Raw genomic sequence first — 26,906 nt, 5'->3', positions numbered from 1 at the left:
CAACAGGGCATAATGTCAACTGCACCCGGGATTCCCAGCCAGTCTCCCATGCCGGTACTTACTGGGCCCTAAGCTGGGTAGCAGTCTGCGATCTGACGAGAGCAGGCGCGTTCAGCTTAGGATGGCCGTTGACATCTTCACGCCTTGTATACTGTGGATTTAAGCATCAATAAATATTTTTATTAATCGGAGAGGAAGGCGGCAACAAAGCAAAATGTCAACGGCACCTTGGATTGCCAGCCAGTCTCCCATGCCGGTAACTGCCGGGCAGCAGTCTGCGATCTGAGGAGAAGCAGGCACGTTCAGGCTTAGGATGGCCGTTGACAGCTTCACACCCTGTGTATTGTGGATTTAAGCATCAATAAATCCTTTTCCGAATCGGAGCGGAAGGCGGCAACAGATTAAAGTGTCAACTGCACCCGGGATTCCCAGACAGACTCCCATGCTGGTACTTACCAGGCCCTAAGCTGGGTAACAGTCTGCGATCTGACAAGAACAGGCGCATTCAGCTTAGGATGGCCGTAGACATCTTCACACCCTGTATACTGTGGATTTAAGCATCAATAAATCGTAAGCGTAAGGAGCATAAGGCGGCAACAGAGCAACAGGTCAACTGCACCTGGGATTCCCAGCCAGTCTCCCATGCTGGTACTTACCGGGCCCTAAGCTGGGTAGCAGTCTGCGATCTGACGAGAGCAGGCACGTTCAGCTTAGGATGGCCGTTGACAGCTTCTCGCCCTTTATACTGTGCATTTAAGCATCAATAAATCCTTTTCGGAATCGGAAACGGAAGGCGGCAACAGAGCAAAATGTCAACGGCAGCCGGGATTCCCAGCCAGTGTCCCATGCCGGTATTTACCGGCCCAAAGATCTGTACCAGTCTGCGATCTGACAAGAGCAGGCGCGTTAAGCTTAGGATGGCCGTCGACAGCTTCACACCTTGTATACTGTGGATTTAAGCATCAATAAATTCTTTTCGGAATCGGAGCGGAAGGCAGCAATAGAGCAAAATGTCAACGGCACCCGGGATTCCCAGCCAGTCTCCCATGCCAGTACTTACCAGGCCCTAAGCTGGGTAGCAGTCTGCGATCTGACGAGAGCAGGCGCGTTCAGCTTAGGACAGCCATTGACAGCTTCATGCTTTTTATACTGTGCATTTAAGCATCAATAAATCCTTTTCGGAATCGGAACGGAAGGCGGCAACAGAGCAAAATGTCAACTGCACCCGGATTCCCAGCCAGTCTCCCATGCCGGTACTTACTGGGCCCTAAGCTGGGTAGCGGTCTGCGATCTGACGAGAGCAGGCGCGTTCAGCTTAGGATGGCCGTTGACATCTTCACGCCTTGTATATTGTGGATTTAAGCATCAATAAATATTTTTATTAATCGGAGAGGAAGGCGGCAACAGAGCAAAATGTCAATGGCACCTTGTATTGCCAGCCAGTCTCCCATGCCGGTAACTGCCGGGCAGCAGTCTGTGATCTGAGGAGAGCAGGCACGTTCAGGCTTAGGATGGCCGCTGACAGCTTCACACCCTGTGTATTGTGGATTTAAGCATCAATAAATCCTTTTCCGAATCGGAGCGGAAGGCGGCAACAGATTAAAATGTCAACTGCACCCGGGATTCCCAGCCAGTCTCCCATGCTGGTACTTACCAGGCCCTAAGCTGGGTAGAAGTCTACGATCTGACGAGAGCAGGCGCGTTCAGCTTAGGATGGCCGTTGACAGCTTCACACTTTGTATACTGTGGATTTAAGCATCAATAAATAATTTTCGGACTCGTAGCAGAAACAGAGCAAAATGTCAACGCCACCCGGGAATCCCAGCCAGTCTCCCATGCTGGTACTTACCAGGCCCGAAGCTGGGTAGCAATCTGCGATCTGACGAGAACAGGCGCATTCAGCTTAGGATGGCCGTAGACATCTTCACACCCTGTATACTGTGGATTTAAGCATCAATAAATCCTTTTCGGAATCGGAGCGTAAGGCGGCAACAGAGCAAAATGTCAACGACACCTGGGATTCCCAGCCAGTCTCCCATGCTGGTACTTTCCGAGCCCTAAGCTGGGTAGCAGTCTGTGATCTGACGAGAGCAGGCACGTTCAGCTTAGGATGGCCGTTGACAGCTTCTTGCCCTTTATACTGTGCATTTAAGCATCAATAAATCCTTTTCGGAATCGGAAACGGAAGGCGGCAACAGAGCAAAATGTCAACGGCAGCCGGGATTCCGAGCCAGTGTCCCATGCCGGTACTTACCGGGCCCTAAGATCTGTACCAGTCTGCGATCTGACAAGAGCAGGCGCGTTAAGCTTAGGATGGCCGTCGACAGCTTCACACCTTGTCTACTGTGGATTTAAGCATCAATAAATTCTTTTCGGAATCGGAGCGGAAAGCAGCAATAGAGCAAAATGTCAACGGCACCCAGGATTCCCAGCCAGTCTCCCATGCTGGTACTTACCGGGCCCTAAGCTGGGTAGCAGTCTGCGATCTGACGAGAGCAGGCGCGTTCAGCTTAGGATGGCCATTGACAGCTTCATGCTTTTTATACTGTGCATTTAAGCATCAATAAATCCTTTTCGGAATCGGAGAGGAAGGCGGCAACAGAGCAAAATGTCAATAGCACCTTGGATTGCCAGCCAGTCTCCCATGCCCGTACTTGCCGGGCAGCAGTCTGCGATCTGACAAGAACAGGCACATTCAGCTTAGGATAGCCGTAGACGGCTTCACACCCTGTATACTGTGGATTTAAGCATCAATAAATCCTTTTCGGAATCGGAGCGGAAGGCGGCTACAGAGCAAAATGTCAACAACACCTGGGATTCCCAGCCAGTCTCCCATGCTAGTACTTACCGGGCCCTAAGCTGGGTCGCAGTCTGCGATCTGACGAGAGCAGGCGCGTTCAGCTTAGGATGGCCATTGACAGCTTCATGCTTTTTATACTGTGCATTTAAGCATCAATAAATCCTTTTCGGAATCGGAACGGAAGGCGGCAACAGAGCATAATGTCAACTGCACCCGGGATTCCCAGGTGCATTTAAGCATCAATAAATATTTTTATTAATCGGAGAGGAAGGCGGCAACAAAGCAAAATGTCAACGGCACCTTGGATTGCCAGCCAGTCTCCCATGCCGGTAACTGCCGGGCAGCGGTCTGCGATCTGAGGAGAGCAGGCACGTTCAGGCTTAGGATGGCCGTTGACAGCTTCACACCCTGTGTATTGTGGATTTAAGCATCAATAAATCCTTTTCCGAATCGGAGCGGAAGGCGGCAACAGATTAAAATGTCAACTGCACCCGGGATTCCCAGCCAGTCTCCCATGCTGGTACTTACCAGGCCCTAAGCTGGGTAGAAGTCTGCGATCTGACGAGAGCAGGCGCGTTCAGCTTAGAATGGCCGTTGACAGCTTCACACTTTGTATACTGTGGATTTAAGTATCAATAAATAATTTTCGGACTCGTAGCAGAAACAGAGCAAAATGTCAACTCCACCCGGGATTCCCAGCCAGTCTCCCATGCTGGTACTTACCGGGCCCTAAGCTGGGTAGCAGTCTGCAATCTGACGAGAGCAGGCGCGTTCAGCTTAGGATGGCCGTTGACAGCTTCACGCCCTTTATACTGTGCATTTAAGCATCAATAAATCCTTTTCCGAATCGGAGCGGAAGGCAGCAACAGATTAAAATGTCAACTGCACCCGGGATTCCCAGCCAGTCTCCCACGCTGGTACTTACCAGGCCCTAAGCTGGGTAGCAGTCTGCGATCTGACGAGAGCAGGCGCGTTCAGCTTAGGATGGCCGTTGACAGCTTCACACTTTGTATACTGTGCATTTAAGCATCAATAAATCCTTTTCGGAATCGGAACTGAAGGCGGCATAGGAGCAAAATGTCAACGGCAACCGGGATTCCCAGCCAGTCTCCCATGCCAGTACTTACCGGGCCCTAAGCTGGGTAGCAGTCTGCGATGTGACGAGAGCAGGCGCGTCCAGCTTAGGATGGCCATTGACAGCTTCATGATTTTCATACTGCGCATTTAAGCATCAATAAATCCTTTTTCGGAATCGGAGCGGAAGGCGGCAACAGAGCAAAATGTCAACTGCACCCGGGATTCCCAGCCAGTCTCCCATGCCGGTACTTATTGAGCCCTAAGCTGGGTAGCAGTCTGCAATCTGACGAGAGCAGGTGCGTTCAGCTTAGGATGGCCGTTGACAGCTTCTCGCCCTTTATACTGTGCATTTAGGCATCAATAAATCCTTTTCGGAATCGGAACGGAAGGCGGCAACAGAGCAAAATGTCAACGGCAGCCGGGATTCCCAGCCAGTGTCCCATGCCAGTACTTACCAGGCCCTAAGCTGGGTAGCAGTCTGCGATCTGACGAGAGCAGGCGCGTTCAGCTTAGGATGGCCATTGACAGCTTCATGATTTTTATACTGTGCATTTAAGCATCAATAAATCCTTTTCGGAATCGGAACGGAAGGCGGCAACAGAGCAAAATGTCAACTACACCCGGGATTCCCAGCCAGTCTCCCATGCCGGTACTTAATGGGCCCTAGGCTGGGTAGCAGTCTGCGATCTGACGAGAGCAGGCGCGTTCAGCTTAGGATGGCCATTGACAGCTTCATGCTTTTTATACTGTGCATTTAAGCATCAATAAATCCTTTTCGGAATCGGAACGGAAGGCGGCAACAGGGCATAATGTCAACTGCACCCGGGATTCCCAGCCAGTCTCCCATGCCAGTACTTACTGGGCCCTAAGCTGGGTAGCAGTCTGCGATCTGACGAGAGCAGGCGCGTTCAGCTTAGGATGGCCGTTGACATCTTCACGCCTTGTATACTGTGGATTTAAGCATCAATAAATATTTTTATTAATCGGAGAGGAAGGCGGCAACAAAGCAAAATGTCAACGGCACCTTGGATTGCCAGCCAGTCTCCCATGCCGGTAACTGCCGGGCAGCAGTCTGCGATCTGAGGAGAAGCAGGCACGTTCAGGCTTAGGATGGCCATTGACAGCTTCACACCCTGTGTATTGTGGATTTAAGCATCAATAAATCCTTTTCCGAATCGGAGCGGAAGGCGGCAACAGATTAAAGTGTCAACTGCACCCGGGATTCCCAGACAGTCTCCCATGCTGGTACTTACCAGGCCCTAAGCTGGGTAACAGTCTGCGATCTGACAAGAACAGGCGCATTCAGCTTAGGATGGCCGTAGACATCTTCACACCCTGTATACTGTGGATTTAAGCATCAATAAATCGTAAGCGTAAGGAGCATAAGGCGGCAACAGAGCAAAAGGTCAACTGCACCTGGGATTCCCAGCCAGTCTCCCATGCTGGTACTTACCGGGCCCTAAGCTGGGTAGCAGTCTGCGATCTGACGAGAGCAGGCACGTTCAGCTTAGGATGGCCGTTGACAGCTTCTCGCCCTTTATACTGTGCATTTAAGCATCAATAAATCCTTTTCGGAATCGGAAACGGAAGGCGGCAACAGAGCAAAATGTCAACGGCAGCCGGGATTCCCAGCCAGTGTCCCATGCCGGTATTTACCGGCCCAAAGATCTGTACCAGTCTGCGATCTGACAAGAGCAGGCGCGTTAAGCTTAGGATGGCCGTCGACAGCTTCACACCTTGTATACTGTGGATTTAAGCATCAATAAATTCTTTTCGGAATCGGAGCGGAAGGCAGCAATAGAGCAAAATGTCAACGGCACCCGGGATTCCCAGCCAGTCTCCCATGCCAGTACTTACCAGGCCCTAAGCTGGGTAGCAGTCTGCGATCTGATGAGAGCAGGCGCGTTCAGCTTAGGACAGCCATTGACAGCTTCATGCTTTTTATACTGTGCATTTAAGCATCAATAAATCCTTTTCGGAATCGGAGAGGAAGGCAGCAACAGAGCAAAATGTCAATAGCACCTTGGATTGCCAGCCAGTCTCCCATGCCCGTATTTGCCGGGCAGCAGTCTGCGATCTGACAACAACAGGCACATTCAGCTTAGGATAGCCGTAGACGGCTTCACACCCTGTATACTGTGGATTTAAGCATCAATAAATCCTTTTCGGAATCGGAGCGGAAGGCGGCTACAGAGCAAAATGTCAACAACACCTGGGATTCCCAGCCAGTCTCCCATGCTGGTACCTACCGGGCCCTGAGCTGGGTAGCAGTCTGCGATCTGACGAGAGCAGGCGCGTTCAGCTTAGGATGGCCGTTGACAGCTTCACGCCCTTTATACTGTGCATTTAAGCATCAATAAATCCTTTTCCGAATCGGAGCGGAAGGCGGCAACAGATTAAAATGTCAACTGCACCCGGGATTCCCAGCCAGTCTCCCATGCTGGTACTTACCAGGCCCTAAGCTGGGTATCAGTCTGCGATCTGCCGAGAGCAGGCGCATTCAGCTTAGGATGGCCATTGACAGGTTCACACTTTGTATACTGTGCATTGAAGCATCAATAAATCCTTTTCGGAATCGGAACGGAAGGCGGCAACAGAGCAAAATGTCAACGGCAGCCGGGATTCCCAGCCAGTCTCCCATGCTGGTACTTACCGGGCCCTAAGCTGGGTAGCAGTCTGCAAACGGACGAGAGGAGGCGCATACAGCTAAGGATGGCTGTTGACAGCTTCTCGCTCTTTATACTGTGCATTTAAGCATCAATAAATCCTTTTCGGAATCGGAACGGAACGGAAGGCGGCAACAGAGCAAAATGTCAACGGCAGCCGGGATTCCCAGCCAGTGTCCCATGCCGGTACTTACCGGGCCCTAAGATCTGTACCAGTCTGCGATCTGACGAGAACAGGCGCATTCAGCTTAGGATGGCCGTAGACATCTTCACACCCTGTATACTGTGGATTTAAGCATCAATAAATCCTTTTCGGAATCGGAGCGTAAGGCGGCAACAGAGCAAAATGTCAACGGCAGCCGGGATTCCCAGCCAGTGTCCCATGCCGGTACTTACCGGGCCCTAAGATCTGTACCAGTCTGCGATCTGACGAGAGCAGGCGCGTTAAGCTTAGGATGGCCGTCGACAGCTTCACACCTTGTATACTGTGGATTTAAGCATCAATAAATTCTTTTCGGAATCGAAGCAGAGGGCAGCAATAGAGCAAAATGTCAACGGCACCTGGGATTCCCAGCCAGTCTCCCATGCCAGTACTTACCGGGCCCTAAGCTGGGTAGCAGTCTGCGATCTGACGAGAGCAGGCGCGTTCAGCTTAGGATGGTCGTTGACAGCTTCTCACCCTTTATACTGTGCATTTAAGCATCAATAAATCCTTTTCGGAATCGGAAGGGAAGGCGGCAACAGAGCAAAATGTCAACGGCAGCCGGGATTCCCAGCCAGTGTCTCATGCCGGTACTTACCGGGCCCTAAAATCTGTACCAGTCTGCGATCTGACGAGAGCAGGCGAGTTAAGCTTAGGATGGCCGTCGACAGCTTCACACCTTGTATACTGTGGATTTAAGCATCAATAAATTCTTTTCGGAATCGGAGCGGAAGGCAGCAATAGAGCAAAATGTCAACAGCACCCAGGATTCCCAGCCAGTCTCCCATGCCAGTACTTACCGGGCCCTAAGCTGAGTAGCAGTCTGCGATCGGACGAGTGCAGGCGCGTTCAGCTTAGGATGGCCATTGACAGCTTCATGCTTTTTATACTGTGCATTTAAGCATCAATAAATCCTTTTCGGAATCGGAGAGGAAGGCAGCAACAGAGCAAAATGTCAATAGCACCTTGGATTGCCAGCCAGTCTCCCATGCCCGTACTTGCCGGGCAGCAGTCTGCGATCTGACAAGAACAGGCACATTCAGCTTAGGATAGCCGTAGACGGCTTCACACCCTGTATACTGTGGATTTAAGCATCAATAAATCCTTTTCGGAATCGGAGCAAAATGTCTACAGAGCTACAGAGCAAAATGTCAACAACACCTGAGATTCCCAGCCAGTCTCCCATGCTGGTACTTACCGGGCCCTAAGCTGGGTAAAAGTCTGCGATCTGACAAAAACAGGCACATTCAGCTTAGGATAGCCGTAGACGGCTTCACACCCTGTATACTGTGGATTTAAGCATCAATAAATCCTTTTCCAAATCGGAGCGGAAGGCGGCTACAGAGCAAAATGTCAACAACACCTGGGATTCCCAGCCAGTCTCCCATGCTGGTACTTACCGGGCCCTAAGCTGGGTAGCAGTCTGCGATCTGACGAGAGCAGGTGCGTTCAGCTTAGGAAGGCCGTTGACAGCTTCACACTTTGTATACTGTGGATTTAAGCATCAATAAATAATTTTCGGAATCGGAGCAGAAACAGAGCAAAATGTCAACTGCACCCGGGATTCCCAGCCAGTCTCCCATGCTGGTACTTAACGGGCCCTAAGCTGGGTAGCAGTCTGCGATCTGACGAGGGCAGGCGCGTTCAGCTTAGGATGGCCGTTGACAGCTTCACGCCCTTTAAACTGTGCATTTAAGCATCAATAAATCCTTTTCCGAATCGGAGCGGAAGGCGGCAACAGATTAAAGTGTCAACTGCACCCAGGATTCCCAGCCAGTTTCCAATGCTGGTACCTACCAGGCCCTAAGCTGGGAAGCAGTCTGCGATCTGACGAGAGCAGGCGCGTTCAGCTTAGGATGGCCGTTGACAGCTTCTCACCCTTTATACTGTGCATTTAGGCATCAATAAATCCTTTTCGGAATCGGAACGGAAGGCGGCAACAGAGCAAAATGTCAACGTCAGCCGGGATTCCCAGCCAGTCTCCCATGCCAGTACTTACCGGGCCCTAAGCTGGGTAGCAGTCTGCGATCTGACGAGAGCAGGCGCGTTCAGCTTAGGATGGCCGTTGACATCTTCATGCCTTGTATACTGTGGATTTAAGCATCAATAAATATTTTTTTTAATCGGAGAGGAAGGCTGCAACAGATCAAAATGTCAATAGCACCTTGGATTGCCAGCCAGTCTCCCATGCCCGTATTTGCTGGGCAGCAGTCTGCGATCTGACGAGAGCAGGCGCGTTCAGCTTAGGATGGCCGTTAACAGCTTCATGCCCTTTATACTGTGCATTTTAGCATCAATAAATCCTTTTCCGAATCGGAGCGGAAGGCGGCAACAGATTAAAATGTCAACTGCACCCGGGATTCCCAGCCAGTCTCCCATGCTGGTTCTTACCAGGCCCTAAGCTGGGTAGCAGTCTGCGATCTGCCGAGAGCAGGCGCGTTCAGCTTAGGATGGCCGTTGACAGCTTCACATTTTGTATACTGTGCATTTAAGCATCAATAAATCCTTTTCGGAATCGGAACGGAAGGCGGCAACAGAGCAAAATGTCAACGGCAGCCGGGATTCCCAGCCAGTCTCCCATGCTGGTACTTACCGGGCCCTAAGCTGGGTAGCAGTCTGCGATCGGACGAGAGAAGGCGCATACAGCTAAGGATGGCTGTTGACAGCTTCTCGCCCTTTATACTGTGCATTTAAGCATCAATAAATCCTTTTCGGAATCGGAACGGAACGGAAGGCGGCAACAGAGCAAAATGTCAACGGCAGCCGGGATTCCCAGCCAGTGTCCCATGCCGGTACTTACCGGGCCCTAAGATCTGTACCAGTCTGCGATCTGACGAGAACAGGCGCATTCAGCTTAGGATGGCCGTAGACATCTTCACACCCTGTATACTGTGGATTTAAGCATCAATAAATCCTTTTCGGAATCGGAGCGTAAGGCGGCAACAGAGCAAAATGTCAACGGCAGCCGGGATTCCCAGCCAGTGTCCCATGCCGGTACTTACCGGGCCCTAAGATCTGTACCAGTCTGCGATCTGACGAGAGCAGGCGCGTTAAGCTTAGGATGGCCGTCGACAGCTTCACACCTTGTATACTGTGGATTTAAGCATCAATAAATTCTTTTCGGAATCGAAGCGGAGGGCAGCAATAGAGCAAAATGTCAACGGCACCTGGGATTCCCAGCCAGTCTCCCATGCCAGTACTTACCGGGCCCTAAGCTGGGTAGCAGTCTGCGATCTGACGAGAGCAGGCGCGTTCAGCTTAGGATGGTCGTTGACAGCTTCTCACCCTTTATACTGTGCATTTAAGCATCAATAAATCCTTTTCGGAATCGGAAGGGAAGGCGGCAACAGAGCAAAATGTCAACGGCAGCCGGGATTCCCAGCCAGAGTCTCATGCCGGTACTTACCGGGCCCTAAAATCTGTACCAGTCTGCGATCTGACGAGAGCAGGCGAGTTAAGCTTAGGATGGCCGTCGACAGCTTCACACCTTGTATACTGTGGATTTAAGCATCAATAAATTCTTTTCGGAATCGGAGCGGAAGGCAGCAATAGAGCAAAATGTCAACAGCACCCAGGATTCCCAGCCAGTCTCCCATGCCAGTACTTACCGGGCCCTAAGCTGAGTAGCAGTCTGCGATCGGACGAGTGCAGGCGCGTTCAGCTTAGGATGGCCATTGACAGCTTCATGCTTTTTATACTGTGCATTTAAGCATCAATAAATCCTTTTCGGAATCGGAGAGGAAGGCGGCAACAGAGCAAAATGTCAATAGCACCTTGGATTGCCAGCCAGTCTCCCATGCCCGTACTTGCCGGGCAGCAGTCTGCGATCTGACAAGAACAGGCACATTCAGCTTAGGATAGCCGTAGACGGCTTCACACCCTGTATACTGTGGATTTAAGCATCAATAAATCCTTTTCGGAATCGGAGCGGAAGGCGGCTACAGAGCAAAATGTCAACAACACCTGGGATTCCCAGCCAGTCTCCCATGCTGGTACTTACCGGGCCTAAGCTGGGTAGCAGTCTGTGATCTGACGAGAGCAGGCGCGTTCAGCTCAGGATGGTCGTTGACAGCTTCACGCCCTTTATACTGTGCATTTAAGCATCAATAAATAATTTTCCGAATCGGAGCGGAAGGCGGCAACAGAGCAAAATGTCAACTGCACCCGGGATTCCCAGCCAGTCTCCCATGCTGGTACTTACCGGGCCCTAAGCTGGGTAGCAGTCTGCGATCTGACGAGAGCAGGCGCGTTCAGCTTAGGATGGCCGTTGACAGCTTCACATTTTGTATACTGTGCATTTAAGCATCAATAAATCCTTTTCAGAATAGAAACGGAAGGCGGCAACAGAGCAAAATGTCAACGGCAGCCGGGATTCCCAGCCAGTCTCCCATGCTGGTACTTACCGGGCCCTAAGCTGGATAGCAGTCTGCGATCTGACGAGAGCAGGCGCGTTCAGCTTAGGATGGCCGTTGACAGCTTCTTGCCCTTTATACTGTGCATTTAAGCATCAATAAATCCTTTGCGGAATCGGAACGGAAGGCGGCAACAGAGCAAAATGTCAACGGCAGCCGGGATTCCCAGCCAGTGTCCCATGCCGGTACTTACCGGGCCCTAAGATCTGTACCAGTCTGCGATCTGACGAGAACAGGCGCATTCAGCTTAGGATGGCCGTAGACATCTTCACACCCTGTATACTGTGGATTTAAGCATCAATAAATCCTTTTCGGAATTGGAGCGTAAGGCGGCAACAGAGCAAAATATCAACGACACCTGGGATTCCCAGCCAGTCTCCCATGCTGGTACTTAACGGGCCCTAAGCTGGGTAGCAGTCTGTGATCTGACGAGAGCAGGCGCGTTCAGTTTAGGATGGCCGTTGACAGCTTCACACTTTGTATACTGTGGATTTAAGCATCAATAAATAATTTTCGGAATCGGAGCAGAAACAGAGCAAAATGTCAACTGCACCCAGGATTCCCAGCCAGTCTCCCATGCTGGTACTTACCAGGCCCGAAGCTGGGAAGCAGTCTGCGAGCTGACGAGAACAGGCGCATTTAGCTTAGGATGGCCGTAGACATCTTCACACCCTGTATACTGTGCATTTAAGCATCAATAAATCCTTTTCAGAATCGGAACGGAAGGCGGCAACAGATTAAAATGTCAACTGCACCCGGGATTCCCAGCCAGTCTCCCATGCTGGTACTTACCAGGCCCTAAGCTGGGTAGCAGTCTGCGATCTGATGAGAGCAGGCGTGTTCAGCTTAGGATGGCCGTTGACAGCTTCACATTTTGTATACTGTGCATTTAAGCATCAATAAATCCTTTTCGGAATCGAAACGGAAGGCGGCAACAGAGCAAAATGTCAACGGCAGCCGGGATTCCCAGCCAGTCTCCCATGCTGGTAATTACCGGGCCCTAAGCTGGGTAGCAGTCTGCGATCTGACGAGAGCAGGCGCGTTCAGCTTAGGATGGCCGTTGACAGCTTCTCGCCCTTTATACTGTGCATTTAAGCATCAATAAATCCTTTTCGGAATCGGAACGGAAGGCGGCAACAGAGCAAAATGTCAACGGCAGCCGGGATTCCCAGCCAGTGTCCCATGCCGGTACTTACCGGGCCCTAAGATCTGTACCAGTCTGCGATCTGACGAGAACAGGCGCATTCAGCTTAGGATGGCCGTAGACATCTTCACACCCTGTATACTGTGGATTTAAGCATCAATAAATCCTTTTCGGAATCGGAGCGTAAGGCGGCAACAGAGCAAAATGTCAATGACACCTGGGATTCCCAGCCAGTCTCCCATAATGGTACTTAACGGGCCCTAAGCTGGGTAGCAGTCTGCGATCTGACGAGAGCAGGCGCGTTCAGCTTAGGATGGCCGTTGATAGCTTCTCTCTTTGTATACTGTGGATTTAAGCATCAATAAATAATTTTCGGAATCGGAGCAGAAACAGAGCAAAATGTCAACTGCACCCGGGATTCCCAGCCAGTCTCCCATGCTGGTACTTACCAGGCCCGAAGCTGGGAAGCAGTCTGCGATCTGACGAGAACAGGCGCATTCAGCTTAGGATGGCCGTAGACATCTTCACACCCTGTATACTGTGGATTTAAGCATCAATAAATTCTTTTCGGAATCGGAGCGTAAGGCGGCAACAGAGCAAAATGTCAACGGCAGCCGGGATTCCCAGCCAGTGTCCCATGCCGGTACTTACCGGGCCCTAAGATCTGTACCAGTCTGCGATCTGACGAGAGCAGGCGCGTTAAGCTTAGGATGGCCGTCGACAGCTTCACACCTTGTATACTGTGGATTTAAGCATCAATAAATTATTTTCGGAATCGAAGCGGTGGGCAGCAATAGAGCAAAATGTCAACGGCACCTGGGATTCCCAGCCAGTCTCGCATAACAGTACTTACCAGGCCCTAAGTTGGGTAGCAGTCTGCGATCTGACGAGACCAGGCGCGTTCAGCTTAGGATGGCCGTTGACAGCATCTCGCCCTTTATACTGTGCATTTAAGCATCAATAAATCCTTTTCGGAATCGGAACGGAAGGCGGCAACAGAGCAAAATGTCAACGGCAGCCGGGATTCCCAGCCAGTGTCTCATGCCGGTACTTACCGGGCCCTAAAATCTGTACCAGTCTGCGATCTGACGAGAGCAGGCGAGTTAAGCTTAGGATGGCCGTCGACAGCTTCACACCTTGTATACTGTGGATTTAAGCATCAATAAATTCTTTTCGGAATCGGAGCGGAAGGCAGCAATAGAGCAAAATTTCAACAGCACCCAGGATTCCCAGCCAGTCTCCCATGCCAGTACTTACCGGGCCCTAAGCTGGGTAGCAGTCTGCGATCGGACAAGTGCAGGCGCGTTCAGCTTAGGATGGCCATTGACAGCTTCATGCTTTTTATACTGTGCATTTAAGCATCAATAAATCCTTTTCGGAATCGGAGAGGAAGGCGGCAACAGAGCAAAATGTCAATAGCACCTTGGATTGCCAGCCAGTCTCCCATGCCCGTACTTGCCGGGCAGCAGTCTGCGATCTGACAAGAACAGGCACATTCAGCTTAGGATAGCCGTAGACGGCTTCACACCCTGTATACTGTGGATTTAAGCACCAATAAATCCTTTTCGGAATCAGAGCGGAAGGCGGCTACAGAGCAAAATGTCAACAACACCTGGGATTCCCAGCCAGTCTCCCATGCTGGTACTTTCCGGGACTAAGCTGGGTAGCAGTCTGCGATCTGACGAGAGCAGGCGCGTTCAGCTTAGGATGGCCGTCGACAGCTTCACACCTTGTATACTGTGGATTTAAGCATCAATAAATTCTTTTCGGAATCGGAGCGGAGGGCAGCAATAGAGCAAAATGTCAACGGCACCTGGGATTCCCAGCCAGTCTCCCATGCCAGTACTTACCGCGCCCTAAGCTGGGTAGCAGTCTGCGATCTGACGAGAGCAGGCGCGTTCAACTTAGGATGGCCATTGACAGCTTCATGCTTTTTATACTGTGCATTTAAGCATCAATAAATCCTTTTCGGAATCGGAGAGGAAGGCGGCAACAGAGCAAAATGTCAATAGTTCCTTGGATTGCCAGCCAGTCTCCCATGCCCGTACTTGCCGGGCAGCAGTCTGCGATCTGACAAGAACAGGCACATTCAGCTTAGGATAGCCGTAGACGGCTTCACACCCTGTATACTGTGGATTTAAGCATCAATAAATCCTTTTCGGAATCGAAGCGGAAGGCGGCTACAGAGCAAATTGTCAACAACACCTGGGATTCCCATCCAGTCTCCCATGCTGATACTTACCGGGCCCTAAGCTGGGTAGCAGTCTGCGATCTGACGAGAGCAGGCGCGTTCAGCTTAGGATGGCCGTTGACAGCTTCCCACTTTGTATACTGTGGATTTAAGCATCAATAAATAATTTTCGGAATCGGAGCAGAAACATAGCAAAATGTCAACGGCAGCTGGGATTCCAGCCAGTCTCCCATGCTGGTACTTACCAGGCCCGAAGCTGGGTAGCAGTCTGCGATCTGACGAGAACAGGCGCATTCAGCTTAGGAAGGCCGTAGACATCTTCACACCCTGTATACTGTGGATTTAAGCATCAATAAATCCTTTTCGGAATCGGAGCGGAAGGCGGCAACAGAACAAAATGTCAACGACACCTGGGATTCCCAGCCAGTCTCCCATTCTGGTACTTACCGGGCCCTAAGCTGGGTAGCAGTCTGCGATCTGACGAGAGCAGGCACGTTCAGCTTAGGATGGCCGTTGCAGCTTCTCGCTCTTTATACTGTGCATTTAAGCATCAATAAATCCTTTTCGGAATCGGAACGGAAGGCGGCAACAGAGCAAAATGTCAACGGCAGCCGGGATTCCCAGCCAGTGTCTCATGCCGGTACTTACCGGACCCTAAGATCTGTACCAGTCTGCGATCTGACGAGAGCAGGCGCGTTAAGCTTAGGATGGCCGTCGACAGCTTCACACCTTGTATACTGTGGATTTAAGCATCAATAAATTCTTTTCGGAATCGGAGCGGAAGGCAGCAATAGAGCAAAATGTCACCAGCACCCGGGATTCCCAGCCAGTCTCCCATGCCAGTTCTTACCGGGCCCTAAGCTGTGTAGCAGTCTGCGATCGGACAAGTGCAGGCGCGTTAAGCTTAGGATGGCCGTCGACAGCTTCACACCTTGTATACTGTGGATTTAAGCATCAATAAATTATTTTCGGAATCGGAGCGGAAGGCGGCAACAGAGCAAAAGGTCAACGACACCTGGGATTCCCAGCCAGTCTCCCATGCTGGTACTTACCGGGCCCTAAGATCTGTACCAGTCTGCGATCTGACGAGAACAGGCGCATTCAGCTTAGGATGGCCGTTGACAGGTTCACACTTTGTATACTGTGCATTTAAGCATCAATAAATCCTTTTCGGAATCGGAACCGGAACGGAAGGCGACAACAGAGCAAAATGTCAACGGCAGTCGGGATTCCCAGCCAGTGTCCCATGCCGGTACTTACCGGGCCCTAAGATCTGTACCAGTCTGCGATCTGACGAGAGCAGGCGCGTTAAGCTTAGGATGGCCGTTGACAGCTTCACACTTTGTATACTGTGGATTTAAGCATCAATAAATAATTTTCGGAATCGGAGCAGAAACAGAGCAAAATGTCAACTGCACCCGGGATTCCCAGCCAGTCTCCCATGCTGGTACTTACCAGGCCCGAAGCTGGGTAGCAGTCTGCGATCTGACGAGAACAGGCGCATTCAGCTTAGGATGGCCGTAGACATCTTCACACCCTGTATACTGTGGATTTAAGCATCAATAAATCCTTTTTGGAATCGGAGCGTAAGGCGGCAACAGGTCAACGACACCTGGGATTCCCAGCCAGTCTCCCATGCTGGTACTTACCGGGCCCTAAGCTGGGTAGCAGTCTGCGATCTGACGAGAGCAGGCACGTTCAGCTTAGGACAGCCATTGACAGCTTCATGCTTTTTATACTGTGCATTTAAGCATCAATAAATCCTTTTCGGAATCGGAGAGGAAGGCGGCAACAGAGCAAAATGTCAATAGCACCTTGGATTGCCAGCCAGTCTCCCATGCCCGTACTTGCCGGGCAGCAGTCTGCGATCTGACAAGAACAGGCACATTCAGCTTAGGATAGCCGTAGACGGCTTCACACCCTGTATACTGTGGATTTAAGCATCAATAAATCCTTTTCGGAATCGGAGCGGAAGGCGGCTACAGAGCAAAATGTCAACAACACCTGGGATTCCCAGCCAGTCTCCCATGCTGGTACCTACCGGGCCCTAAGCTGGATAGCAGTCTGCGATCTGACGAGAGCAGGCGCGTTCAGCTTAGGATGGCCGTTGACAGCTTCACGCCCTTTATACTGTGCATTTAAGCATCAATAAATCCTTTTCCGAATCGGAGCGGAAGGCGGCAACAGATTAAAATGTCAACTGCACCCGGGATTCCCAGCCAGTCTCCCATGCTGGTACTTACCAGGCCCTAAGCTGGGTATCAGTCTGCGATCTGACGAGAGCAGGCGCATTCAGCTTAGGATGGCCGTTGACACGTTCACACTTTGTATACTGTGCATTTAAGCATCAATAAATCCTTTTCGGAATCGGAACGGAAGGCGGCAACAGAGCAAAATGTCAACGGCAGCCGGGATTCCCAGCCAGTGTCCCATGCCGGTACTTACCGGGCCCTAAGATCTGTACCAGTCTGCGATCTGACGAGAGCAGGCGCGTTAAGCTTAGGATGGCCGTTGACAGCTTCACACCTTGTATACTGTGGATTTAAGCATCAATAAATTCTTTTCGGAATCGAAGCGGAAGGCAGCAATAGAGCAAAATGTCAATGGCAACCGGTATTCCCAGCCAGTCTCCCATGCCAGTACTTACCGGGCCCTAAGCTGGGTAGCAGTCTGCAATCTGACGAGAGCAGGCGCGTTCAGCTTAGGATGGCCATTGACAGCTTCATGCTTTTTATACTGTGCATTTAAGCATCAATAAATCCTTTTCGGAATCGGAGAGGAAGGCGGTAACAGAGCAAAATGTCAATAGCACCTTGGATTACCAGCCAGTCTCCCATGCCCGTACTTGCCGGGCAGCAGTCTGCGATCTGACAAGAACAGACACATTCAGCTTAGGATAGCCGTAGACGGCTTCACACCCTGTATACTGTGGATTTAAGCATCAATAAATCCTTTTCGGAATCGGAGCGGAAGGCGGCTACAGAGCAAAATGTCAACAACACCTGGGATTCCCAGCCAGTCTCCCATGCTGGTACTTACCGGGCCCTAAGCTGGGAAGCAGTCTGCGATCTGACGAGAGCAGGCGCGTTCAGCTTAGGATGGCCGTTGACAGCTTCACGTCCTTTATACTGTGCATTTAAGCATCAATAAATCCTTTTCCGAATCAGAGCGGAAGGCAGCAACAGATTAAAATGTCAACTGCACCCGGGATTCCCAGCCAGTCTCCCATGCTGGTACTTACCAGGCCCTAAGCTGGGTAGCATTCTGCGATCTGACGAGAGCAGGCGCGTTCAGCTTAGGATGGCCGTTGACAGCTTCACACTTTGTATACTGTGCATTTAAGCATCAATAAATCCTTTTCGGAATCGGAACTGAAGGCGGCATGAGAGCAAAATGTCAACCGGGATTCCCAGCCAGTCTCCCATGCCAGTACTTACCGGGCCCTAAGCTGCTTAGCAGTCTGCGATGTGACAAGAGCAGGCGTGTTCAGCTTAGGATGGCCATTGACAGCTTCGTGATTTTTATACTGCGCATTTAAGCATCAATAAATCCTTTTTCGGAATCGGAGCGGAAGGCGGCAACAGAGCAAAATGTCAACTGCACCCGGGATTCCCAGCCAGTCTCCCATGCCGGTACTTACTGGGCCCTAAGCTGGGTAGCAGTCTGCAATCTGACGAGAGCAGGCGCGTTCAGCTTAGGATGGCCGTTGACAGCTTCTCGCCCTTTATACTGTGCATTTAGGCATAAATAAATCCTTTTCGGAATCGGAACGGAAGGCGGCAACAGAGCAAAATGTCAACGGCAGCCGAGATTCCCAGCCAGTGTCCCATGCCAGTACTTACCAGGCCCTAAGCTGGGTAGCAGTCTGCGATCTGACGAGAGCAGGCGCGTTCAGCTTAGGATGGCCATTGACAGCTTCATGATTTTTATACTGTGCATTTAAGCATCAATAAATCCTTTTCGGAATCGGAACATAAGGCGGCAACAGAGCAAAATGTCAACGACACCCGGGATTCACAGCCAGTCTCCCCTGCTGGTACTTACCAGGCCCTAAGCTGGATAGCAGTCTGCGATCTGACGAGTGCAGGCACGTTCAGCTTAGGATGGCCGTTGACAGCTTCTCGCCCTTTATACTGTGCATTTAAGCATCAATAAATCCTTTTCGGAATCGGAAACGGAAGGCGGCAACAGAGCAAAATGTCATCGGCAGCCGGGATTCCCAGCCAGTGTCCCATGTCGGTACTTACCGGGCCCTAAGATCTGTACCAGTCTGCGATCTGACAAGAGCAGGCGCGTTAAGCTTAGGATGGCCGTCGACAGCTTCACACCTTGTATACTGTGGATTTAAGCATCAATAAATTATTTTCGGAATCGGAGCGGAAGGCAGCAATAGAGCAAAATGTCAACCGCACCCGGGATTCCCAGCCAGTCTCCCATGCCAGTACTTACCGGGCCCTAAGCTGGGTAGCAGTCTGCAATCTGACGAGAGCAGGCGCATTCAGCTTAGGATGGCCGTTGACAGCTTCACGCCCTTTATACTGTGCATTTAAGCATCAATAAATCCTTTTCCGAATCGGAGCGGAAGGCGGCAACAGATTAAAATGTCAACTGCACCCGGGATTCCCAGCCAGTCTCCCATGCTGGTACTTACCAGGCCCTAAGCTGGGTATCAGTCTGCGATCTGACGAGAGCAGGCGCGTTCATCTTAGGATGGCCATTGACAGCTTCATGCTTTTTATACTGTGCATTTAAGCATCAATAAATCCTTTTCGGAATCGGAACGGAAGGCGGCAACAGAGCAAAATGTCAACTGCACCCGGATTCCCAGCCAGTCTCCCATGCCGGTACTTACTGGGCCCTAAGCTGGGTAGAGGTCTGCGATCTGACGAGAGCAGGCGCGTTCAGCTTAGGATGGCCGTTGACATCTTCACGCCTTGTATATTGTGGATTTAAGCATCAATAAATATTTTTATTAATCGGAGAGGAAGCCGGCAACAGAGCAAAATGTCAATGGCACCTTGTATTGCCAGCCAGTCTCCCATGCCGGTAACTGCCGGGCAGCAGTCTGTGATTTGAGGAGAGCAGGCACGTTCAGGCTTAGGATGGCCGTTGACAGCTTCACACCCTGTGTATTGTGGATTTAAGCATCAATAAATCCTTTTCCGAATCGGAGCGGAAGGCGGCAAAAGATTAAAATGTCAACTGCACCCGGGATTCCCAGCCAGTCTCCCATGCTGGTACTTACCAGGCCCTAAGCTGGGTAGAAGTCTGCGATCTGACGAGAGCAGGCGCGTTCAGCTTAGGATGGCCATTGACAGCTTCACACTTTGTATACTGTGGATTTAAGCATCAATAAATAATTTTCGGACTCGTAGCAGAAACAGAGCAAAATGTCAACTCCACCCGGGATCCCCAGCCAGTCTCCCATGCTGGTACTTACCAGGCCCGAAGCTGGGTAGCAGTCTGCGATCTGACGAGAACAGGCGCATTCAGCTTAGGATGGCCGTAGACATCTTCACACCCTGTATACTGTGGATTTAAGCATCAATAAATCCTTTTCGGAATCGGAGCGTAAGGCGGCAACAGAGCAAAATGTCAACGACACCTGGGATTCCCAGCCAGTCTCCCATGCTGGTACTTTCCGAGCCCTAAGCTGGGTAGCAGTCTGCGATCTGACGAGAGCAGGCACGTTCAGCTTAGGATGGCCGTTGACAGCTTCTTGCCCTTTATACTGTGCATTTAAGCATCAATAAATCCTTTTCGGAATCGGAAACGGAAGGCGGCAACAGAGCAAAATGTCAACGGCAGCCGGGATTCCGAGCCAGTGTCCCATGCCGGTACTTACCGGGCCCTAAGATCTGTACCAGTCTGCGATCTGACAAGAGCAGGCGCGTTAAGCTTAGGATGGCCGTCGACAGCTTCACACCTTGTATACTGTGGATTTAAGCATCAATAAATTCTTTTCGGAATCGGAGCGGAAAGCAGCAATAGAGCAAAATGTCAACGGCACCCGGGATTCCCAGCCAGTCTCCCATGCTGGTACTTACCGGGCCCTAAGCTGGGTAGCAGTCTGCGATCTGACGAGAGCAGGCGCGTTCAGCTTAGGATGGCCATAGACAACTTCATGATTTTTATACTGTGCATTTAAGCATCAATAAATCCTTTTCGGAATCGGAGAGGAAGGCGGCAACAGAGCAAAATGTCAATGGCACCTTGGATTGCCAGCCAGTCTCCCATGCCTGTACTTGCCGGGCAGCAGTCTGCGATCTGACAAGAACAGGCACATTCAGCTTAGGATAGCCGTAGACGGCTTCACACCCTGTATACTGTGGATTTAAGCATCAATAAATCCTTTTCGGAATCGGAGCGGAAGGCGGCTACAGAGCAAAATGTCAACAACACCTGGGATTCCCAGCCAGTCTCCCATGCTGGTACTTACCGGGCCCTAAGCTGGGTAGCAGTCTGCGATCTGACGAGAGCAGGAGCGTTCAGCTTAGGATGGCCGTTGACAGCTTCACGCCCTTTATACTGTGCATTTAAGCATCAATAAATCCTTTTCCGAATCGGAGCGGAAGGCAGCAACAGATTAAAATGTCAACTGCACCCGGGATTCCCAGCCAGTCTCCCATGCTGGTACTTACCAGGCCCTAAGCTGGGTATCAGTCTGCGATCTGACGAGAGCAGGCGCATTCAGCTTAGGATGGCCGTTGACACGTTCACACTTTGTATACTGTGCATTTAAGCATCAATAAATCCTTTTCGGAATCGGAACGGAAGGCGGCAACAGAGCAAAATGTCAACGGCAGCCGGGATTCCCAGCCAGTGTCCCATGCCGGTACTTACCGGGCCCTAAGATCTGTACCAGTCTGCGATCTGACGAGAGCAGGCGCGTTAAGCTTAGGATGGCCGTTGACAGCTTCACACCTTGTATACTGTGGATTTAAGCATCAATAAATTATTTTCGGAATCGGAGCGGAAGGCAGCAATAGAGCAAAATGTCAATGGCAACCGGTATTCCCAGCCAGTCTCCCATGCCAGTACTTACCGGGCCCTAAGCTGGGTAGCAGTCTGCAATCTGACGAGAGCAGGCGCGTTCAGCTTAGGATGGCCATTGACAGCTTCATGCTTTTTATACTGTGCATTTAAGCATCAATAAATCCTTTTCGGAATCGGAGCGGAAGGCGGCTACAGAGCAAAATGTCAACAACACCTGGGATTCCCAGCCAGTCTCCCATGCTGGTACTTACCGGGCCCTAAGCTGGGTAGCAGTCTGCGATCTGACGAGAGCAGGCGCGTTCAGCTTAGGATGGCCGTTGACAGCTTCACGCCCTTTATACTGTGCATTTAAGCATCAATAAATCCTTTTCCGAATCGGAGCGGAAGGCAGCAACAGATTAAAATGTCAACTGCACCTGGGATTCCCAGCCAGTCTCCCATGCTGGTACTTACCAGGCCCTAAGCTGGGTAGCAGTCTGCGATCTGACGAGAGCAGGCGCGTTCAGCTTAGGATAGCCGTTGACAGCTTCACACTTTGTATACTGTGCATTTAAGCATCAATAAATCCTTTTCGGAATCGGAACTGAAGGCGGCATAAGAGCAAAATGGCAACCGGGATTCCCAGCCAGTCTCCCATGCCAGTACTTACCGGGCCCTAAGCTGCTTAGCAGTCTGCGATGTGACAAGAGCAGACGTGTTCAGCTTAGGATGGCCATTGACAGCTTCGTGATTTTTATACTGCGCATTTAAGCATCAATAAATCCTTTTTCGGAATCGGAGCGGAAGGCGGCAACAGAGCAAAATGTCAACTGCACCCGGGATTCCCAGCCAGTCTCCCATGCCGGTACTTACTGTGCCCTAAACTGGGTAGCAGTCTGCAATCTGACGAGAGCAGGCGCGTTCAGCTTAGGATGGCCGTTGACAGCTTCTCGCCCTTTATACTGTGCATTTAGGCATCAATAAATCCTTTTCGGAATCGGAACGGAAGGCGGCAACAGAGCAAAATGTCAACGGCAGCCGAGATTCCCAGCCAGTGTCCCATGCCAGTACTTACCAGGCCCTAAGCTGGGTAGCAGTCTGCGATCTGACGAGAGCAGGCGCGTTCAGCTTAGGATGGCCATTGACAGCTTCATGATTTTTATACTGTGCATTTAAGCATCAATAAATCCTTTTCGGAATCGGAACGGAAGGCGGCAACAGAGCAAAATGTCAACGACACCCGGGATTCCCAGCCAGTCTCCCCTGCTGGTACTTACCAGGCCCTAAGCTGGATAGCAGTCTGCGATCTGACGAGTGCAGGCACGTTCAGCTTAGGATGGCCGTTGACAGCTTCTCGCCCTTTATACTGTGCATTTAAGCATCAATAAATCCTTTTCGGAATCGGAAACAGAAGGCGGCAACAGAGCAAAATGTCATCGGCAGCCGGGATTCCCAGCCAGTGTCCCATGTCAGTACTTACCGGGCCCTAAGATCTGTACCAGTCTGCGATCTGACAAGAGCAGGCGTGTTAAGCTTAGGATGGCCGTCGACAGCTTCACACCTTGTATACTGTGGATTTAAGCATCAATAAATTATTTTCGGAATCGGAGCGGAAGGCAGCAATAGAGCAAAATGTCAACCGCACCCGGGATTCCCAGCCAGTCTCCCATGCCAGTACTTACCGGGCCCTAAGCTGGGTAGCAGTCTGCGATCTGACGAGAGCAGGCACGTTCAGCTTAGGACAGCCATTGACAACTTCATGCTTTTTATACTGTGCATTTAAGCATCAATAAATCCTTTTCGGAATCGGAGAGGAAGGCGGCAACAGAGCAAAATGTCAATAGCACCTTGGATTGCCAGCCAGTCTCCCATGCCCGTACTTGCCGGGCAGCAGTCTGCGATCTGACAAGAACAGGCATATTCAGCTTAAGATAGCCGTAGACGGCTTCACATCCTGTATACTGTGGATTTAAGCATCAATAAATCCTTTTCGGAATCGGAGCGGAAGGCGGCTACAGAGCAAAATGTCAACAACACCTGGGATTCCCAGCCAGTCTCCTATGCTGGTACCTACCGGGCCCTAAGCTGGGTAGCAGTCTGCGATCTGACGAGAGCAGGCGCGTTCAGCTTAGGATGGCCGTTGACAGCTTCACGCCCTTTATACTGTGCATTTAAGCATCAATAAATCCTTTTCCGAATCGGAGCGGCAGGCGGCAACAGATTAAAATGTCAACTGCACCCGGGATTCCCAGCCAGTCTCCCATGCTGGTACTTACCAGGCCCTAAGCTGGGTATCAGTCTGCGATCTGACGAGAGCAGGCGCGTTCATCTTAGGATGGCCATTGACAGCTTCATGCTTTTTATACTGTGCATTTAAGCATCAATAAATCCTTTTCGGAATCGGAACGGAAGGCGGCAACAGAGCAAAATGTCAACTGCACCCGGATTCCCAGCCAGTCTCCCATGCCGGTACTTACTGGGCCCTAAGCTGGGTAGAGGTCTGCGATCTGACGAGAGCAGGCGCGTTCAGCTTAGGATGGCCGTTGACATCTTCACGCCTTGTATATTGTGGATTTAAGCATCAATAAATATTTTTATTAATCGGAGAGGAAGGCGGCAACAGAGCAAAATGTCAATGGCACCTTGTATTGCCAGCCAGTCTCCCATGCCGGTAACTGCCGGGCAGCAGTCTGTGATTTGAGGAGAGCAGGCACGTTCAGGCTTAGGATGGCCGTTGACAGCTTCACACCCTGTGTATTGTGGATTTAAGCATCAATAAATCCTTTTCCGAATCGGAGCGGAAGGCGGCAAAAGATTAAAATGTCAACTGCACCCGGGATTCCCAGCCAGTCTCCCATGCTGGTACTTACCAGGCCCTAAGCTGGGTAGAAGTCTGCGATCTGACGAGAGCAGGCGCGTTCAGCTTAGGATGGCCATTGACAGCTTCACACTTTGTATACTGTGGATTTAAGCATCAATAAATAATTTTCGGACTCGTAGCAGAAACAGAGCAAAATGTCAACTCCACCCGGGATCCCCAGCCAGTCTCCCATGCTGGTACTTACCAGGCCCGAAGCTGGGTAGCAGTCTGCGATCTGACGAGAACAGGCTCATTCAGCTTAGGATGGCCGTAGACATCTTCACACCCTGTATACTGTGGATTTAAGCATCAATAAATCCTTTTCGGAATCGGAGCGTAAGGCGGCAACAGAGCAAAATGTTAACGACACCTGGGATTCCCAGCCAGTCTCCCATGCTGGTACTTTCCGAGCCCTAAGCTGGGTAGCAGTCTGCGATCTGACGAGAGCAGGCACGTTCAGCTTAGGATGGCCGTTGACAGCTTCTTGCCCTTTATACTGTGCATTTAAGCATCAATAAATCCTTTTCGGAATTGGAAACGGAAGGCGGCAACAGAGCAAAATGTCAACGGCAGCCGGGATTCCCAGCCAGTGTCCCATGCCGGTACTTACCGGGCCCTAAGATCTGTACCAGTCTGCGATCTGACAAGAGCAGGCGCGTTAAGCTTAGGATGGCCGTCGACAGCTTCACACCTTGTATACTGTGGATTTAAGCATCAATAAATTATTTTCGGAATCGGAGCGGAAAGCAGCAATAGAGCAAAATGTCAACGGCACCCGGGATTCCCAGCCAGTCTCCCATGCTGGTACTTACCGGGCCCTAAGCTGGGTAGCAGTCTGCGATCTGACGAGAGCAGGCGCGTTCAGCTTAGGATGGCCATTGACAGCTTCATGCTTTTTATACTGTGCATTTAAGCATCAATAAATCCTTTTCGGAATCGGAGAGGAAGGAGGCTACAGAGCAAAATGTCAACAACACCTGGGATTCCCAGCCAGTCTCCCATGCTGGTACTTACCGGGCCCTAAGCTGGGTAGCAGTCTGCAATCTGACGAGAGCAGGCGCGTTCAGCTTAGGATGGCCGTTGACAGCTTCACGGCCTTTATACTGTGCATTTAAGCATCAATAAATCCTTTTCCGAATCGGAGCGGAAGGCAGCAACAGATTAAAATGTCAACTGCACCCGGGATTCCCAGCCAGTCTCCCATGCTGGTACTTACCAGGCCCTAAGCTGGGTAGCAGTCTGCGATCTGACGAGAGCGGGCGCGTTCAGCTTAGGATGGCCGTTGACAGCTTCACACTTTGTATACTGTGCATTTAGGCATCAATAAATCCTTTTCGGAATCGGAACTGAAGGCAGCATAAGAGCAAAATGTCAACGGCAACCGGGATTCCACGCCAGTCTCCCATGCCAGTACTTACCGGGCCCTAAGCTGGGTAGCAGTCTGCGATGTGACGAGAGCAGGCGCGTCCAGCTTAGGATGGCCATTGACAGCTTCATGATTTTTATACTGCGCATTTAAGCATCAATAAATCCTTTTTCGGAATCGGAGCGGAAGGCGGCAACAGAGCAAAATGTCAACTGCACCCGGGATTCCCAGCCAGTCTCCCATGCCGGTACTTACTGAGCCCTAAGCTGGGTAGCAGTCTGCAATCTGACGAGAGCAGGCGCGTTCAGCTTAGGATGGCCGTTGAGAGCTTCTTGCCCTTTATACTGTGCATTTAAGCATCAATAAATCCTTTTCGGAATCGGAAACGGAAGGCGGCAACAGAGCAAAATGTCAACGGCAGCCGGGATTCCGAGCCAGTGTCCCATGCCGGTACTTACCGGGCCCTAAGATCTGTACCAGTCTGCGATCTGACAAGAGCAGGCGCGTTAAGCTTAGAATGGCCGTCGACAGCTTCACACCTTGTATACTGTGGATTTAAGCATCAATAAATTCTTTTCGGAATCGGAGCGGAAAGCAGCAATAGAGCAAAATGTTAACGGCACCCGGGATTCCCAGCCAGTCTCCCATGCTGGTACTTACCGGGCCCTAAGCTGGGTAGCAGTCTGCGATCTGACGAGAGCAGGCGCGTTCAGCTTAGGATGGCCATTGACAGCTTCATGCTTTTTATACTGTGGATTTAAGCATCAATAAATCCTTTTCGGACCGGAGCGTAAGGCGGCAACAGAGCAAAATGTTAACGACACCTGGGATTCCCAGCCAGTCTCCCATGCTGGTACTTTCCGAGCCCGAAGCTGGGTAGCAGTCTGCGATCTGACGAGAGCAGGCACGTTCAGCTTAGGATGGCCGTTTACAGCTTCTTGCCCTTTATACTGTGCATTTAAGCATCAATAAATCCTTTTCGGAATTGGAAACGGAAGGCGGCAACAGAGCAAAATGTCAACGGCAGCCGGGATTCCGAGCCAGTGTCCCATGCCGGTACTTACCGGGCCCTAAGATCTGTACCAGTCTGCGATCTGACAAGAGCAGGCGCGTTAAGCTTAGGATGGCCGTCGACAGCTTCACACCTTGTATACTGTGGATTTAAGCATCAATAAATTCTTTTCGGAATCGGAGCGGAAAGCAGCAATAGAGC

At 51.0% G+C, this 26,906-nt stretch overlaps 22 pseudogenes; all 22 read right to left on the bottom strand.

Moving 5' to 3' along the window:
* Nucleotides 1–607: 607 nt before the first annotated feature.
* Nucleotides 608–727, bottom strand: LOC130352410 (5S ribosomal RNA; annotated as a pseudogene).
* Nucleotides 728–1,011: 284 nt separating this feature from the next.
* LOC130352998 (5S ribosomal RNA) lies at nucleotides 1,012–1,131 on the bottom strand (annotated as a pseudogene).
* Nucleotides 1,132–2,407: 1,276 nt separating this feature from the next.
* LOC130336015 (5S ribosomal RNA) lies at nucleotides 2,408–2,527 on the bottom strand (annotated as a pseudogene).
* A 272-nt stretch (nucleotides 2,528–2,799) lies between these two features.
* Nucleotides 2,800–2,919, bottom strand: LOC130352470 (5S ribosomal RNA; annotated as a pseudogene).
* Nucleotides 2,920–3,676: 757 nt separating this feature from the next.
* Nucleotides 3,677–3,796, bottom strand: LOC130352506 (5S ribosomal RNA; annotated as a pseudogene).
* Nucleotides 3,797–5,281: 1,485 nt separating this feature from the next.
* LOC130352408 (5S ribosomal RNA) lies at nucleotides 5,282–5,401 on the bottom strand (annotated as a pseudogene).
* A 284-nt stretch (nucleotides 5,402–5,685) lies between these two features.
* On the bottom strand, nucleotides 5,686–5,805 carry LOC130346746 (5S ribosomal RNA; annotated as a pseudogene).
* A 1,287-nt stretch (nucleotides 5,806–7,092) lies between these two features.
* On the bottom strand, nucleotides 7,093–7,212 carry LOC130323092 (5S ribosomal RNA; annotated as a pseudogene).
* An 884-nt stretch (nucleotides 7,213–8,096) lies between these two features.
* On the bottom strand, nucleotides 8,097–8,216 carry LOC130328811 (5S ribosomal RNA; annotated as a pseudogene).
* Nucleotides 8,217–9,900: 1,684 nt separating this feature from the next.
* On the bottom strand, nucleotides 9,901–10,020 carry LOC130323081 (5S ribosomal RNA; annotated as a pseudogene).
* An 877-nt stretch (nucleotides 10,021–10,897) lies between these two features.
* On the bottom strand, nucleotides 10,898–11,017 carry LOC130352643 (5S ribosomal RNA; annotated as a pseudogene).
* An 82-nt stretch (nucleotides 11,018–11,099) lies between these two features.
* On the bottom strand, nucleotides 11,100–11,219 carry LOC130332901 (5S ribosomal RNA; annotated as a pseudogene).
* Nucleotides 11,220–11,900: 681 nt separating this feature from the next.
* On the bottom strand, nucleotides 11,901–12,020 carry LOC130335795 (5S ribosomal RNA; annotated as a pseudogene).
* Nucleotides 12,021–16,484: 4,464 nt separating this feature from the next.
* LOC130352326 (5S ribosomal RNA) lies at nucleotides 16,485–16,604 on the bottom strand (annotated as a pseudogene).
* Nucleotides 16,605–17,684: 1,080 nt separating this feature from the next.
* On the bottom strand, nucleotides 17,685–17,804 carry LOC130331414 (5S ribosomal RNA; annotated as a pseudogene).
* A 2,686-nt stretch (nucleotides 17,805–20,490) lies between these two features.
* Nucleotides 20,491–20,610, bottom strand: LOC130335849 (5S ribosomal RNA; annotated as a pseudogene).
* A 272-nt stretch (nucleotides 20,611–20,882) lies between these two features.
* LOC130322016 (5S ribosomal RNA) lies at nucleotides 20,883–21,002 on the bottom strand (annotated as a pseudogene).
* Nucleotides 21,003–21,690: 688 nt separating this feature from the next.
* LOC130321000 (5S ribosomal RNA) lies at nucleotides 21,691–21,810 on the bottom strand (annotated as a pseudogene).
* An 82-nt stretch (nucleotides 21,811–21,892) lies between these two features.
* Nucleotides 21,893–22,012, bottom strand: LOC130352694 (5S ribosomal RNA; annotated as a pseudogene).
* A 1,480-nt stretch (nucleotides 22,013–23,492) lies between these two features.
* LOC130333346 (5S ribosomal RNA) lies at nucleotides 23,493–23,612 on the bottom strand (annotated as a pseudogene).
* Nucleotides 23,613–25,090: 1,478 nt separating this feature from the next.
* Nucleotides 25,091–25,210, bottom strand: LOC130317152 (5S ribosomal RNA; annotated as a pseudogene).
* A 1,094-nt stretch (nucleotides 25,211–26,304) lies between these two features.
* LOC130352828 (5S ribosomal RNA) lies at nucleotides 26,305–26,424 on the bottom strand (annotated as a pseudogene).
* Nucleotides 26,425–26,906: the final 482 nt, after the last annotated feature.

This window comes from Hyla sarda, chromosome 1 (genome assembly GCF_029499605.1).
Source record: "Hyla sarda isolate aHylSar1 chromosome 1, aHylSar1.hap1, whole genome shotgun sequence".
Lineage (NCBI taxonomy): Eukaryota > Metazoa > Chordata > Amphibia > Anura > Hylidae > Hyla > Hyla sarda.
The sequence above is the reverse complement of the archived record's forward strand: the minus strand, read 5'-3'. Positions and strand labels throughout refer to the sequence as shown.